General features: G+C 36.9%; 1 pseudogene; it reads left to right on the top strand.

Moving 5' to 3' along the window:
- Window positions 1–2,377: 2,377 nt before the first annotated feature.
- On the top strand, window positions 2,378–15,158 carry LOC108635357 (annotated as a pseudogene).
- Window positions 15,159–15,936: the final 778 nt, after the last annotated feature.

Below are 15,936 nucleotides of genomic sequence, written 5' to 3'. Positions count from 1 at the left end.
CAGGCCTACCTCAGATATTAAAAGTTTGATTCCAGAGCACCACGATAAAGTGAATATAAGCAATACAGTGACCCACATAATTTTTTTTGATTCCCAGTCCATATAAATGTAATTTACACTGCACTGTAGTCTTAATAACATTATGTCTAAAAAAATGTACATATCTAAAAATATCTTACTGGTAAAAAAATACTGTCATCTGAAACTATAGCAAGTTGTTGTTGTTGTTGTTGTTTTTGAAAATGTTGTGAGAATTACCAAAATGTGACCCAGAAACAGTAAATGAGCAAATGTTGGAAAAATGGCGCTGATAGACATACTCAATGAAGGGTTGCCATCCATCACTTTGTCAAAAATGCATTATATGTGAAGTACAATAAAACAAGGTATGACTATAATTTAAATGGATCATACGCTTACTGATACTGAAGAGTATTTTCTATAACATCATGTGAAAAATATATGATTTGTCTTTTCCACAGAGTTGCTTTGTTTGTTGTATTGTTATTGGATTGATAATGGTCCATTAATTGATACAAACTGTTTGTTTTTTTAAGATAAGAGACACAGTTACACAGAACAGGCAAGCTTTGATTGGTTCTAACAGGTTCTATCACTTTTAAAATAATTTATGTTTTATTTATAACTTAAACTGATTGAAAATGTATTCTCAAATATTTTCACTGGTTAGTGCTGAATAATGTTTGAATCATACTGTGATTTGCCTCAACTAAATCTGAGTAAGTTTCTTTTAATTTCACTAAACTCAACAGAAAAAAAATTGATTTATCTTTGTATGCATGATGACTTAGTAGAACTAACCGAATGAATTACATTGCTAGGAAAATTCATTGAAAGATTAACCAATCCACCTCATTTTTTTAGATGAGCCACAACAGATATCAGAAAAGTTTAAATGATTATTTCACCTGACTTGCACTACATGACTAGGTTTCTTAGATTTCTTAATCCCATTAGCACTTCCCAAGCTTCTCCTATCCCAGGAATTTAAGTACTCGGTGGCAATAGTTGTGGACTAATGGAGTTTCTGAGCCTTAATCTCCACTACAATTCATTTCAGTGCCTCTTGCTTCCCTGGTGGCTCAGAGGTTAAAGCATCTGCCTGCAATGTGGGAGACCTGGGTTCGATCCCTGGGTTGGGGAAGATCCCCTGCAGAAGGAAATGGCAACCCACTCCAGTATTCTTGCCTGGTGAATCCCATGGACGGAGGAGCCTGGTGGGCTACAGTCCACAGGATCACAAAGAGTTGGACACGACTGAGCGACTTCACTTCTCAGTATAACACCTTATTTAACCTTACTTTACATATTGATATTCAGATCCTACATACCACATGGATATAAGCAATTTATTATATTTTTGGTTGATTTAAAAAAATCCCTAGAAAGGAAGACAAAAATACTTTTATATAATAACCACTCTACTACAAAAAAAACAAACAAAACTATAGTCCAAAGCCAACCATAATAGCAAAAGCAGAGTAGGAAGGAGAGACTTCTGCCCTCACCAGTATGTACTAAAGTGTCTCTACATCCCTATTGAGATTGCTGTAGTAGAGATCACATGGGGAGTCTGGACTTGAACCCTCTCTGGGTAGTAACCAGATGCCCCGCCCTTTCCCCCTCTAGCAAGGTGTTAAAGGAGGCTTAATGGAGTCGGGACTTTCACCATCACCTGATACAAATAAGGTCACCCTCCAATGCAGCATTTGTAGATACTTGGGGAGCCAGAAGCTCCACCCTCATGCAGTAAAATGAGAGTCCTTCCCCTCATGTGTCAATGCAGATCAAGTAGGGAAAACTGGACTTCTACCTCAATCTAGTAGTAATAAGAAGGTACTTTTATTTTCCCCAATGAAGCAAGAAGTATCAAATAAAGCCAATTAAAACAGAAGATTTAAGTAAGATGTAAGCTCTCACAACATAATACTAAATATTCAGGTTTCAATCACAAACCATTCATTATCCAACTACCAGGAAGATTTCTAACTAAATGAAAAGAGACAATCAATAGATGCCAACACTGAGATGTTGACTCACAACTGTCTCACAAAGATTGTCAAGCAGCCATGATAAAAGTATTTCAACAAGCATTTAAGATCAATCTTGAAAAATTTTTAAAAATTTTTAGAAAGATTTAGAAAATAAATAGAAAGTTCTGGTAAAGAAACAAAGCATGAAAAGAACCACCAAATGAAAATTTTAGAAGAAAGATGCAAAAGAAAGAATCAGTGATGATGGAAGACAGAACAATAAAAATTGTCCATCTGAACTAATTAAAAATAGAATGGGAAAAATCCAAAACCTCAGACACCTTTTGGACTATAATAAAGATCTGTTATTTTTGTCGTCATAGTTGTGGATGGAGAGAAACCAGGGCAGTGGCTGGAAAAAATACTTGAAGAAATAACAACCGAAGATTTTAAAGTATGATGAGAGATATGAACCTATGGACTCCAGAAATTATAACCACAAGCAGGAGAAACCTAAGGGAATCCACATCAGGATACCATAATTAAGATGAAAGCTGAAAACAAAGAAAATATCCTGAAATCAGTCAGAGAAAAATGATGCTATATCTGTAAGGTAAAAACAATTCAAATGACAGACTATTGCCTATCAGAAACCCCAGAAGACAAAAGAAATGGGCCACAACAGGAAGGAACTGTTACTCGGCATCTTATACCCAACAAAAATATTCTTCAGAAATGAAAGGGAAATGAAAACACTCTCCAATGAGGAAAAACTAAGAGACTTTGTCATCAAAAAGATCTCCCCTAAAATGCTAGCTAAAGGAAGTTTCTTTAAGCAGAAAGGAAATGATAAAATAAGGAACCTTGAAACAACAGGTAGGAAAAAAGAACATGGATGGTAAGCAAAATATGGGTAAATGGAACAAATTTCCCCTCTACTCCTGAATATTTTAAGTTTGAAGATTAAAGCAAATATCATAAGACTATCCTATGTGGTTCCAAATGCATGTAAAAAAGTATTTAAAATAGTTACAAATAGAAGATAAAGGATATACAGAGAAATGAGTGTTCTATACTTCACAAAATTTTATAAAAGAATGACTCCAATTGACTGTGATAATGCATATGTATATATAATGCAATATAACAATTAATAAATCAATTAAGAAAAACTATACAAAGATATGCTCAAAATAACTACAAAGATACATTCAGAAGAAACAACACAAATAGGAGAAAAAGGCCAAGCTTAAGCCTTAACATATTAAATATGCTGTAAGTGATATAAATAAACCAATTAAAACACAAAGACAGATTCAGTTAAAAACTATGGCCCAACTATATGGCCCAACAATAAGAAAATCATTTCATATATAAAAAGCTGGAAGTATAAGAATGGAAAAATATGTATCATATAAACACTATATAAAGGAAAGCCGAGACTTGTGATGTAAATAAAATAAATCAACTTCAGAGAAAATAAAACTAACAAGGACAGAGAGGGACATTATATATTAAGGTTGAGTCCAAAAAGAAAATACAGCAATTCCAGCGATCCTAAATAAATATGCATCAAAAAAGAAGCTGCAAAATATATGAAGCAAAAAGTAAGTAAAACTAAAAGTAGAAATAGAAAAACCTACAATTATAGCTTATTTCACCCATCTTTCCTCAACAATTGATAGAACAACTAGACAAAAAAATCAGTAAGGGTATATCAACTCTGTACCACACCAACTAGATCTAATTAAAATTTATATAAGACTTCACTGAACAACAGCAGTATATATTCTTTTCATGCCCGTCTTCAGAATATACAGGCAAGATAGGCCATATTCTGGGAAATAAACAAATACAAAGAGCAGAAATCATGAGTGCATTTTCTGACCACAATGAAGTAAAACCAGAAATCAATAGTAGAAAGATACCAGATAAATCTCCAAAGTCTTGGAAACTAAAAAACGCAATTCTAAATAATCCATGTGCCAAGGAGAAAGTCTCAAGGAAATTTCTTATTTTTAATGAACTGGAATGAAAATGCAAATACAACATATCAAATTTAAGGGACAAACCGAAAGCAATGAAGAGAGGAAAGCTTATAGCACTAAATGCATATATTCAGTTCAGTTCAGTTCAGTCGCTCAGACTCTTAGAAAAGAAATATCACAAATAAATTACCTAAGTCTAATCTTTAAAAAAAATAGGGAAAAGAAGACAAATATAAACCAAAGCAAGCAGAAGGATGGATATAGTAAAAATAAGAGCAGATTTAAATTTATTTGAAAACAGAAGACAATATAGAAGTATCAACGAAGAGAGAAGAGAGAGCTAGTTTCTTGAAAAGATATTAAAATTGGACAAACCTCTAGCAAAACTGGGAAAAAAAAAAACAAAAAAGATGCAAATTACTAATATCAAGAATAAAATAGGAGAATATCACAATAGACACTTCAGGCATCAAAATAATAACAAGGAAATAACTATGAACAACTTTACACAAGTGGATTTGACACAAGGAAGAAATGAAGCAATTAAAAAAAGAAAGAAGAAGCACGAGCTCTCAAAATTCATTTAATATGAAATAGGTAATTTAAGTTAGCCCTATGAATAGCAAAGAAACTAAGTTCACAATTTTGAACATCCCAAAAAAGAAATACCCAGGTCCAAAGGGTTTCACTGGAGAATTCTAACAAAAAAGAATGAACACAAACTCAAAAAATATAAAAGATTATAAAAATTTCCAATTCATATTATGAAACTAGTACTACTTAAATATCAAAATAAGGCAAAAAGTCAGTACTCCCAAAAAAGGAAACTACAAACATACATTCCTCACGTATACAGAGGCTGAGATCCTTAACAGATTATTAGCAAGTAGAATCTGACAATAGTTAAAAGAATTAGAAATGATTAAGTATAGTTTATTCCATATACGCAAAGCTTGGTCAGTATTTGAACATAAATCAGTGTAATCCACCATATCAACAGATTATAGAAGTTAAAATTCATATTGATTCTGGCAGGTGAAAAGATGGAAGAAGGACCTTGGTTCTTGTTGTCTTTGAAGACAGAATTCAGTGGAGAAACCAAAACTGTGAAAAAGATAAAAGTGTTTATTGGGAGCAAAGTACCAGTGAAAGAACACAGGTGGGTTCTGAATGACTTACATGTTATGAAGGTGACTTAGGGTCCTTACATGGGACAGTTTTCCAGGTTGTCTCTGGCCAATCATCTCCATATTTGGTCCTGTAGTGTGCATGTATCTCAGCCAATATGAATTACACATGGCATCTTCTTCCTCCATTTGTCCTTCCCCTAGACTGAGGAGAACATGCCTTCTCTGTGCATGTGTCCAGCTGGGAAATCCGCAAGAATGCACCCAGGCCAGGGCTCAATGCTCTCATTAGTATCCCATCTCAAAGAATTAGCATTTGCAGCTGTTCCATCTGGGGCCTATCAACTCCTTACCTCAACATGCTTATATCGATATATACAGCAAAAGCTTTTGGCAAATTTTAACATCCATATATGATAAAAATAAGAATAAGCTTGATGAAAAGCATCTACAACAAAAATATATGGATAGCTAACATTATATTTAATAGCTAAAGAGTAAATGCTTAAATCTACAAAGAACAAGATAAGGGTATCTACTCTCACCACTCATTCAACATAGCACTGGAAGTACCAGCAACAAAGAAGTGTTTAGAATGTATAAAGAAGTCTCAAAACTCAATGATAATAATAATAATAATAAAAACAAATAATCCAATTAGAAAATGGGCAGAAGAGACTTTTCAGTAATGAGGACATACAGATGGCAAAGAAATGTAAATTAAAACCACAACGAGATATTAGTTACCAGAATGCCTAAAATAAAATAATAGTGACAGCACCAAATACTGGTAAGGATTCACAGAACTGGATCACTCGTACACTGCTGATGAGAATGTAAAATGGTACAGTCACTTCAAAAAGTTTTTCAGTTTTTATGAAACTAAACATTCAACTACCATACTGCTCAGAAATTGCACTCTTGGACATTTATCCTAAAGAAATGAACATGTATGTTCACAACAAAACTTGTATATAAATATTTTATATCAGCTTTATTAGTAATAGCCTAAACACTGGAAATGACCCAGATGTTTAACTGGTGAACAGTTAAAGTAGTTGTGTAGTAGCTATACCATGCAAAATTACTCAGAAATAAAAAAGAACTACTAATGCAAACAACTTAGATAAATCTCCAGAGAAATATGCTGAGTGAAAAGAGCCAACCCTAAAAGGTAAGTTGCTCTATAATTTCATTTATGTTAACATTCTTGAAATGATGAAATTATACATAAATGGAAAACAGAGGAGTTGTTTCTGGGATTTAGAAGAAGATAGCTACTTGAAGCAAATTGGGTATGGCTGCAAAAGAACACAGGGCTTCCCAGGTGATGCAATGGTAAAGAATCTGCCTGTCAGTGCAGGAGAAGCAGGAGATGCGGGTTCAATTCCTGGGTCTGGAAGATCTCCTAGAAGAGGAAATGGTAACCCACTCCAGTATTCTTGCCAGTAAAAATCCCACGGACAGAGGAGCCTGACAGGTATAGTCCATGGGATCATGAAGAGTTGGGCATGACAGCCCAGCACAGCACTAAAAGAACAACAAACAGGATCCCTGTAGCTATGGAAATGTTCTGCATCTTGACTGTATCAATATAAATATCTCGGTTGTGATATTGCACCATAATTTTTTTCAAAATGTTACCATGAGGGAAACCAGGTAAAGAATACATGAGGTATTTCTATATTATTCCTTACAACTTACATGTGAATCTACAGAACCGGTGTCTCCTGCATTGCAGGCAGATTCTTTACCAACTGAGCTATCAGGGAAGCCCAATCTAAAACTAAAAAGTGTCAATAAACAATAAATCCCTAACTCTCTCCTTCCCTTCCCTGGACACTCAGTTCACCACCAAAAGTTTCTTCTTTCAAGTGAAGCAAAGAAATCATTCCCACTATATTAAAAAGAAAAAAGCAATTGCAACACATAAATTATTATAAATGGTTGCATTGTATGGGAGAATGAAAAGAATCATATGACACCAAATAATACATAATCTGATAAAATGTTTCATCTTATATAAAGATGTGATCACTTTTGATAAATAAGAAAGTCATATATTTTCCTTATAAGACTATCAGAAATTTTAAAATAAATGGTAATCATTAAACCATTCAAAACAGTAAAAAAAAAAAAAAAATCCGATTACGTGTTTTCAACCTTCCTCCCAGGGACTGAATGCACCTAATTCATAAAACAGCAATGTATTAATAGAGGGAACACAGCCTTAATCTGAAAAAGGCTGTGTTTGACTCTATGCATCCTGGTCTCTGCTGATTTCTGGGGATTTTGTGAATGTTGTGATTGAGAAGAAAGCCCAAAGAAAGCTAACATATTTCACTCTCTTTAAAGTTGAGGCTCAAGTATACTTGATTTGTTTAACATCATCAATAAAGAAGAGAACAAAAGCACACAAGAAGAGAAGGTGGTAATGGGACACAGTTAACTTGAGAACTGGTGCCAGGCAAGAGAAGGAAACACATAAACAAATTGTTGTTTCTTTCCTGCTGCCTTTTCCATTTACAAAAAATCTCTATCTACATCCCTACCTCCAGGATCCACTTCTCACCACCTTCATCACTACTGTCCTGGGACACATCACCAAATGATGCTCAATCCTCTCAACAAACTTCTCCACTTCTATAAGCAATACCTACATAACAGCCGGGGGCCTCATTAAACCAAAGTTAGTGGATAGTGTTACTTCTCTGCTCAAAACTGAGTGGCCCTCACTTGGCTCAAGGAAAAGCCGAAATCCCATAATTGTCTACTAGGCCCCACAGGCCAAGCCCCACATTCACCTGACTTGTGCAGCTCTAGCTATCTCACAGGCTTCCTCAAAGGAGGAGGCCAGGTCCTGAGGAGCCGGGAGCCAGCCATCTCGCCTTCCAGTCTTCAGCTCTGTCCTCACCGCAGGGATGATGCATGGACCTCAGGCCTACCTCCAACTCCCCAGTCTCTTTCCTCCACAACTGCCGGGTCTCACTCACCTCAACAGCAGCACTAGGTCGGCAGGGAAGGAGGCTCCCCAGGTCCTGGAAGCGGAGGCGGGAACTCAGGGGGCCCCCAGGTACTCAGATAGAGTTCCAAGGTGATGGGACCCCGGGGCTGGCACCTGTTCTTCTCCTGGCTCTGGCCCATCTAGGGAGGGAGGCGAGAGCAGAGCCTGGCTAGCAACCATGGAGGGCAGAGCCCCCAGGCCCATGCTGCCTCTTGGCAGAACTCTCGTGCTCTGGTCATCCTCCCACACTGGCTCAGTGTCCCTGCTTACGATGTCTGTCACCTCTTGCCCTGCTGCCCACCATATTTGCTTCAATTTGCCTGTGGTTCAATTCCTTTCTGCCTTGAGGTGTTACCTAGATGACCTGTTCTCACAGATGCATCATCTGACCAGGATATTTCGTTATGCAACCCTTATCCCCACCTTTGTGATCTATGCCACTTTATTTACTTTTTTCTTTGTTCAATGCACTGCTCACTTTCTAAGATAGGTATTTTTACTTTTTTGCTTTCCCTTAGCACTCTGCTAGAAGTCAACTTCATGGCAAGAAAAAAATATTCTTCAACCATACCGGCTTCAGCTTTTTAGGTCACAGAAAGGACTTTGTCTTCTACTTTAGATCTGGCACTTTTCTTCATGCTCACAGTTACTATCTAGATCCAAGCAAACATCCTTCTCTTAAAATGCCACCATAACCTTCTGTTGCATACTATTCAGTGTATCTCCCTTGCATGCATTTAGACGGTTTTCTAAAATTCAAATGTGACTATGTTACTCCCCTGTCTGAAACCATTTAATGTTTACTCATTGCGTTTAGGATTATGTAGCATTTATTGCTTGCAGATTTTTGGATCGCAGCCATTCTGACTGGTGTGAAGTGGTACCTCATTGTGGTTTTGATTTGCATTTCTCTAATAATGAGTGATGTTGAGCATCTTTTCATGTGTTTGTTAGCCATCCGTATGTCTTCTTTGGAGAAATGTCTATTTAGTTCTTTGGCCCATTTTTTGATTGGGTCGTTTATTTTTCTGGAATTGAGCTGCAGAAGTTGCTTGTATATTTTTGAGATTAGTTGTTTGTCAGTTGTTTCATTTGCTATTATTTTCTCCCATTCAGAAGGCTGTCTTTTCACCTTGCTTATATTTTCCTTTGTTGTACAGAAGCTTTTAATTTTAATTAGATCCCATTTGTTTATTTTTGCTTTTATTTCCAGAATTCTGGGAGGTGGATCATAGAGGATCCTGCTGTGATTTATGTCTGAGAGTGTTTTGCCTATGTTCTCCTCTAGGAGTTTTATAGTTTCTGATCTTACATTTAGATCTTTAATCCATTTTGAGTTTATTTTTGTGTGCGGTGTTAGAAAGTGATCTAGTTTCATTCTTTTACAAGTGGTTGACCAGTTTTTTAAATGCTGGAGAGGGTGTGGAGAAAAGGGAACCCTCCTACACTGTTGGTGGGAATGCAAACTAGTACAGCCACTATGGAGAACAGTGTGGAGATTCCTTAAAAAATTGCAAATAGAACTACCTTATGACCCAGCAATCCCACTTCTGGGCATACACACCGAGGAAACCAGAATTGAAAGAGACACATGTACCCCAATGTTCATCGCAGCACTGTTTATAATAGCCAGGACATGGAAACAACCTAGATGTCCATCAGCAGATGAATGGCTAAGAAAGCTGTGGTACATATACACAATGGAGTATTACTCAGCCGTTAAAAAGAATTCATTTGAATCAGTTCTGATGAGATGGATGAAACTGGAGCCAATTATACAGAGTGAAGTAAGCCAGAAAGAAAAACACCAATACAGTATACTAACACATATATATGGAATTTAGGAAGATGGCAATGACGACCCTGTATGCAAGACAGGAAAAAAGACACAGATGTGTATAACGGACTTTTGGACTCAGAGGGAGAGGGAGAGGGTGGGATGATTTGGGAGAATGGGAATTCTAACTTGTATACTGTCATGTAAGAATTGAATCGCCAGTCCATGTCTGACGTAGGGTGCAGCTTGCTTGGGGCAGGTGCATGGGGATGACCCAGAGAGATGTTGTGGGGAGGGAGGTGGGAGGGGGGTTCATGTTTGGGAACGCATGTAAGAATTAAAGATTTTAAAATTTAAAAAAAAATAAAAATTAAAAAAAAAAAAACAATAAAAAAAAATAAATTAAAAAAAAAAAAAAAAAAAAAAAAAAAAAAAGGATTATGTAGTATTTGAGTGAGAAAGCTCATTTGACATAGAATGATGGAGCATCCTTACAGATAGCTCATTTTGGAGATCAGAGAATTATTCCCATTACAGTGAGACTTCTGAATATGGCCTCAGGGAGAGGGAGTGGGTGTGACGTATTGAGAGCAATGTGCCTAACTTTATGTGTCACCCTAGATTCAGCCCTTCAGATGAACCTCTCTAGAAGTCATGCTTTCCCAGTTTAGACACATTTAGGCAGTCAATGAGATTCTCTCAGAATTTCTGATTTGCCAATAGTTTAAAAGTACTGAGAAAACTGGAAGTTTATAAACATGAAAGGAAGACTGTGAGGATTAGAGGAGAAGTGAAACAAAGCAGGATGAGAGCAATTGTTTAGAGAGATTTATAACATTCCTTGGTATTTAGCAGAGAACGTATCTTCTGATGACAGGAGGGGAGATGGTGAGGTTTCTATTGATCAGTAGCCTGATCTCCAGATGCTGAGGTCAGGGATTTGAGACCATGTAGAATCACTGACACATAAAAAGATAAAGCTAGATGATATCTCAGTAAAATCTTAATATATTACTTAGTAAAATCTTAGTGTATACTTAGTAATATCTTTATAGCTCCTTCATTCTAGGTTAATTCTGTGAATGTTTAGCTATTTTAAAACACCTCTATCACAAGATGGAATGTGACCAAGAGTGTTGTATCATTATGTAAATAATGTCATAGTCTTGTTAATCTGATAGACTAATTTCTATCAAAACATGGATCATATCTGTCTTATTTTTTATTCCTGGGTCCTAGAGCAATGCTTGGGAGCATGCTTTTTTGAATAAATGAATTATAATTTTTTAGACTTACATTGTTTTTGTTTCATATAATATTGCCATTATTTGCATAAAAGTTTATGAAAATGATTACTTGAATGAGAATATTGCAACATTATTATTTATAAAACCCTGCGAAAAATAACTTATGAAAGACACTTTGAAAGATGATTGTTCATGGAGGATTATCTAGAAGTTAGAAAATGAATTAGGATGTTTTTTAACTTAGGTTATATAATAGGTTGTAGGTCGGTAGTCCTTATTGTGAAATAGTTCAGTTCAGTTCAGTTCAGTTCAGTCGCTCAGTCGTGTCCGACTCTTTGTGACCCCATGAATCGCAGCACGCCAGGCCTCCCTGTCCATCACCATCTCCCAGAGTTCACTCAGACTCACGTCCACCGAGTCAGTGATGCCATGCAGCCATCTCATCCTCTGTCGTCCCCTTTCTCCTCCTGCCCCAATCCCTCCCAGCGTCAGAGTCTTTTCCAGTGAGTCAACTCTTCGCATGAGGTGGCCGAAGTACTGAAGTTTCAGCTTTAGCATCATTCCTTCCAAAGAAATCCCGGGCTGATCTCCTTCAGAATGGACTGGTTGGATCTCCTTGCAGTCCAAGGGACTCTCAAGAGTCTTCTCCAACACCACAGTTCAAAAGCATCAATTCTTTGGCACTCAGCTTTCTTCACAGTCCAACTCTCACATCCATACATGACCACAGGAAAAACCATAGCCTTGACTAGATGGACCTTTGCTTTTCAATATGGTATCTAGGTTGGTCATAACTTTTCTTCCAAGGAGTATGTGTCTTTTAATTTCATGGCTGCAGTCACCATCTGCAGTGATTTTGGAGCCCAGAAAAATAAAGTCTGACACTGTTTCCACTGTTTCCCTATCTATTTGCCATGAAGTGATGAGACCAGATGCCATGATCTTCGTTTTCTGAATGTTGAGCTTTAAGCCAACTTTTTCACTCTCCTCTTTCACTTTCATCAAGAGGCTTTTTAGTTCCTCTTCACTTTCTGCCAAAAGAGTGGTGTCATCTGCATATCTGAGGTTATTGATATTTCTCCCGGCAATCTTGATTCCAGCTTGTGCTTCTTCCAGCCCAGCTTTTGTCATGATGTGCTCTGCATATAAGTTAAATAAGCAGGGTGACAATATACAGCCTTGATGTTCTCCTTTTTCCTGTTTGGAACCAGTCTGTTTTTTCCATGTCCAGTTCTAACTGTTGCTTCCTGATCTGCATATAGGTCTCTCAAGAGGCAGGTCAGGTGGTCTGGTATTCCCATCTCTTTCAGAATTTTCCACAATTTGCTGCTGCTGCTAAGTCGCTTCAGTCGTGTCCGACTCTGTGCGACCCCATTGATGGCAGCCCACCAGAAGCCCCCGTCCCTGGGATTCTCCAGGCAAGAACACTGGAGTGGGCTGCCATTTCCTTCTCCACTGCATGAAAGTGAAAAGTGAAAGTGAAGTTCTTATTCATCTCAAGAAAATAGTAAAGCCTGCGGCGTGAGATTCAGAAGAAAAGTTTATATTTGAAGATAACTGAAATAGCCACTTTTGAATAGTTGAATGGTATATTTTCAAGGACACAAAAATATTTTTCAGTTTAAGTTTAATACTAAATTTTGGAACTTAAGTCATTCATTACCTACTTATTGAGGACTTACATTTTACAGGATGTGGAGTCAAAACAAAGTCCCTATCAATACATTCACACACAGGCACATTCATTACCCTCTGCATACTTATATGCCTACTGTACATATACACATACCTATATGATTATTTTATCTACTCACATATACTTGTATACCTATTGCATATATACACATACCTACCTACTACTTATATTGTACATATATATATTTATTTTTTCTGAGACTTAAGAGAGTATCAAAATTAAAACTGGTGACTAAAACCACTGTGAATGAGAAAGTAAATTTATAATTTTAATAAAATATAAGCGTGATAAGAAAAGTCTGTAATTTCATGAAATGACATTGTCTATGAAATGACAGCTTTATTATGTAAGTTTCTTCAGAATTATGTCTTAGATATGTGGAAGCATTCATACTGGAGTATGTACTCAATTTTTAATTTGTACTTTGTCATAATTTTAATTGTATCTCCCAAGATTTTTCTGTTATCTCTGAAGGATTCACCTTGCTAAGATGATTATTCAATTTTAAAATCTTCTGTTTTCAAAATGTTTTGAAAGAAAAGCCATATTAACAAATTATTTAGTATTATTAAAAAAAATGGCACTGCATAAATGTTGTACTAGATCTTCTTTGTGCTTCCTGGAAACCTCTCTTTATAAGACACATTGACTCTTTCAGGCAATCAAGGTACAGTTTAATAAATGGCTTCACAGAGCATCGATTTCCATGAAACCAAGTGCTGCGTGTTCTTCTTTATCAGCCATTCTCAAAAGTATTTGTCTTTTAAAGGCAAGAACAAATTGAATAAATGAAATATTTATCTTTCCCTTGCAAAGTCTGACAGACTTATATTCCAAGAGTATTTGTATTCTAAATCTTGGGTTTTACTTAATGTATATTCCTCTTAAGAGCATGTGTTTTCAACCACGTGCAGAAAAACTGACCCTGAAATTGTGTGTGCTATCTTATAATTTTTATGAATGATTATCATAGGATTTTTGTAGTGGACGAAGATAAGTTCAAAACAAGTAGCTGCTGCCGCTGCTGCTGCTGCTAAATCGCGTCAGTTGTGTCCGACTCTGTGCGACCCCATGGATGGCAGCCCGCCAGGCTCCCCCGTCCCTGGGATTCTCCAGGCAAGAACACTGGAGTGGGTTGCCATTTCCTTCTCCAATGCATGAAAGTGAAAAGTGAAAGTGAAGTCACTCAGTCGTGTCTGACTCAAGTAGAGGTAAATGCAATTACAATACAGCTTGTTGTTAAGTGGAATCCACTTTATGTCAAATCGTGTCTTCCAAAATATTTAAAGTACATAACTATAAAAACTTGATAAACTGTTCACCTGAAGAGAAAGCAATCATATATGGATTAATAAATGCAAGAAAGAAGAAAGTGTGAAGTAGAATGAAAAGTCAGGAGTCAGGGAGAGAGAAGAAAGACAACAATGGTAGGCAGGAAGCAAAATAGTATGTAAAATAGATAAAGAATAAAAAAAATTCAAAAAAATGGTGTATTGTTACTCCTTAGTTGTCTGCTCTCTTTTCCCCAGTTTCAAAAACATTAATATTTGTGATCACATTAAAATTTTAAAATTCTATATCACTGTTCTTACATATGTATTAATAAGACCCCTTCTTTCCTTATATCTTCCTTACCACCAGTTTTGCCAGCCAGGAAATACTCTTAGAAAACTACTTCTATGTGTGGATAGATGGAGAGAAGGAAGAGAGAGAAGGAGGAATAATATATATATATACACACATGTATATATGAATCAGGCACCCATGTGGCTCCTAAGGACAGGCTGAACATGGAGTGTGTGCCTTCAGTCAAAGCTTTAGATGGAAGATCACAGGCTTCAACGCCACGTGTTAACAAAATGTTTGATGCTCCACCAGCTTTACCAAAAACTGCCAGAAAGACTTTGGAAACTGTCAGCAGAACTACAGAAAAATCAGTTAAGACGAATGGACCACTCAGACAGAAACAGACAACTTTCTTTACCAAAGAGATTGCTGAGAAGACTGTTTAAGCAAAAAGTTATGTTCCTGCCTCAGATCACGCCTATTCAGAAATAGAAAAATTATTTCCTTTCAACCCATTAGATTTTGAGAGTATTAACCTGCCTGAGGAGCACCAGATTGCACACCTCCCCTTGAATGGAGTGCCTCTCATGATCCATGATGAGGAGAGGGAGCTTGAACAGCTGTTATACGTGGGCCCCCTTTCTCCTCTGAAGATGTCTCCTCCACTGTGGGAGTCTAATCTGTTGCAGTCTCCCTCAAGCATTCTGTCAACTCTGGATGTTGAATTGCCACCTGTTTGCTATGACTTAGATATTTAAATTTCTTAGCACTTCATAGTTTGGGTATGTATTAATAGTATAGTGAATACAGTGAAGTCGCTCAGTCGTGTCCGACTATTTGCGACCCCATGGACTGTAGGCCTACCAGGCTCCTCTGTCCATGGGATTTTCCAGGCAATTGTCCTAGAGTGGATTGCCATTTCCTTCTACAATGTATTAATAGTTTGTATTAATAAAGCAATTCTTCATTTAACAGACTCTTCCTAAAAAAGAAAAATAAAAAAAGGCTTATTAGGCTTCCCTAATAGGAATATATATATTTTTTGTGAAATTTGCTCAATTGTGTCTGACTCTGTGTGATCCCTATATACCTCATGGGATATCTAGTCCATGTATGCATATATACATGTATATATATGTATACACACACACACACACACACACACACACACACACACAGAGCTTCTCTGGTGGCTCAGACAGTAAAGAATTTGCCTGCAATGCAGGAGGCCCAGGTTCAATCTCTGGGTCAGAAAGATACCCTAGAGAAGGGAAAGGCTAGCCACTCCAGTATTCTTACCTTGAGAACTCCATGGACAGAGGAGCCTGGCAGGCTGCAGTCCGTGGGGTTGCAAAGAGTTACACATGACTGAGTGACTGAGCACCACTAGCACCAGTGAAATTATAAAGTCCTTTTTGGTTTTTGCTCATGTTTTGTTTCAAGATATTAAATTGCTTTCTAAAGTGTTTGAAGCTTTTTCTTTGTTTTTGAGCAAAGTACATAACCTTATTGCCTTTATACCCAGGAGGATGACATT

Source organism: Capra hircus, unplaced genomic scaffold, assembly GCF_001704415.2.
Source record: "Capra hircus breed San Clemente unplaced genomic scaffold, ASM170441v1, whole genome shotgun sequence".
In the NCBI taxonomy this organism is placed as follows: Eukaryota; Metazoa; Chordata; class Mammalia; order Artiodactyla; family Bovidae; genus Capra; species Capra hircus.
Note: the sequence above shows the minus strand (reverse complement) of the source record. Positions and strands in the feature narration are given on the sequence as shown.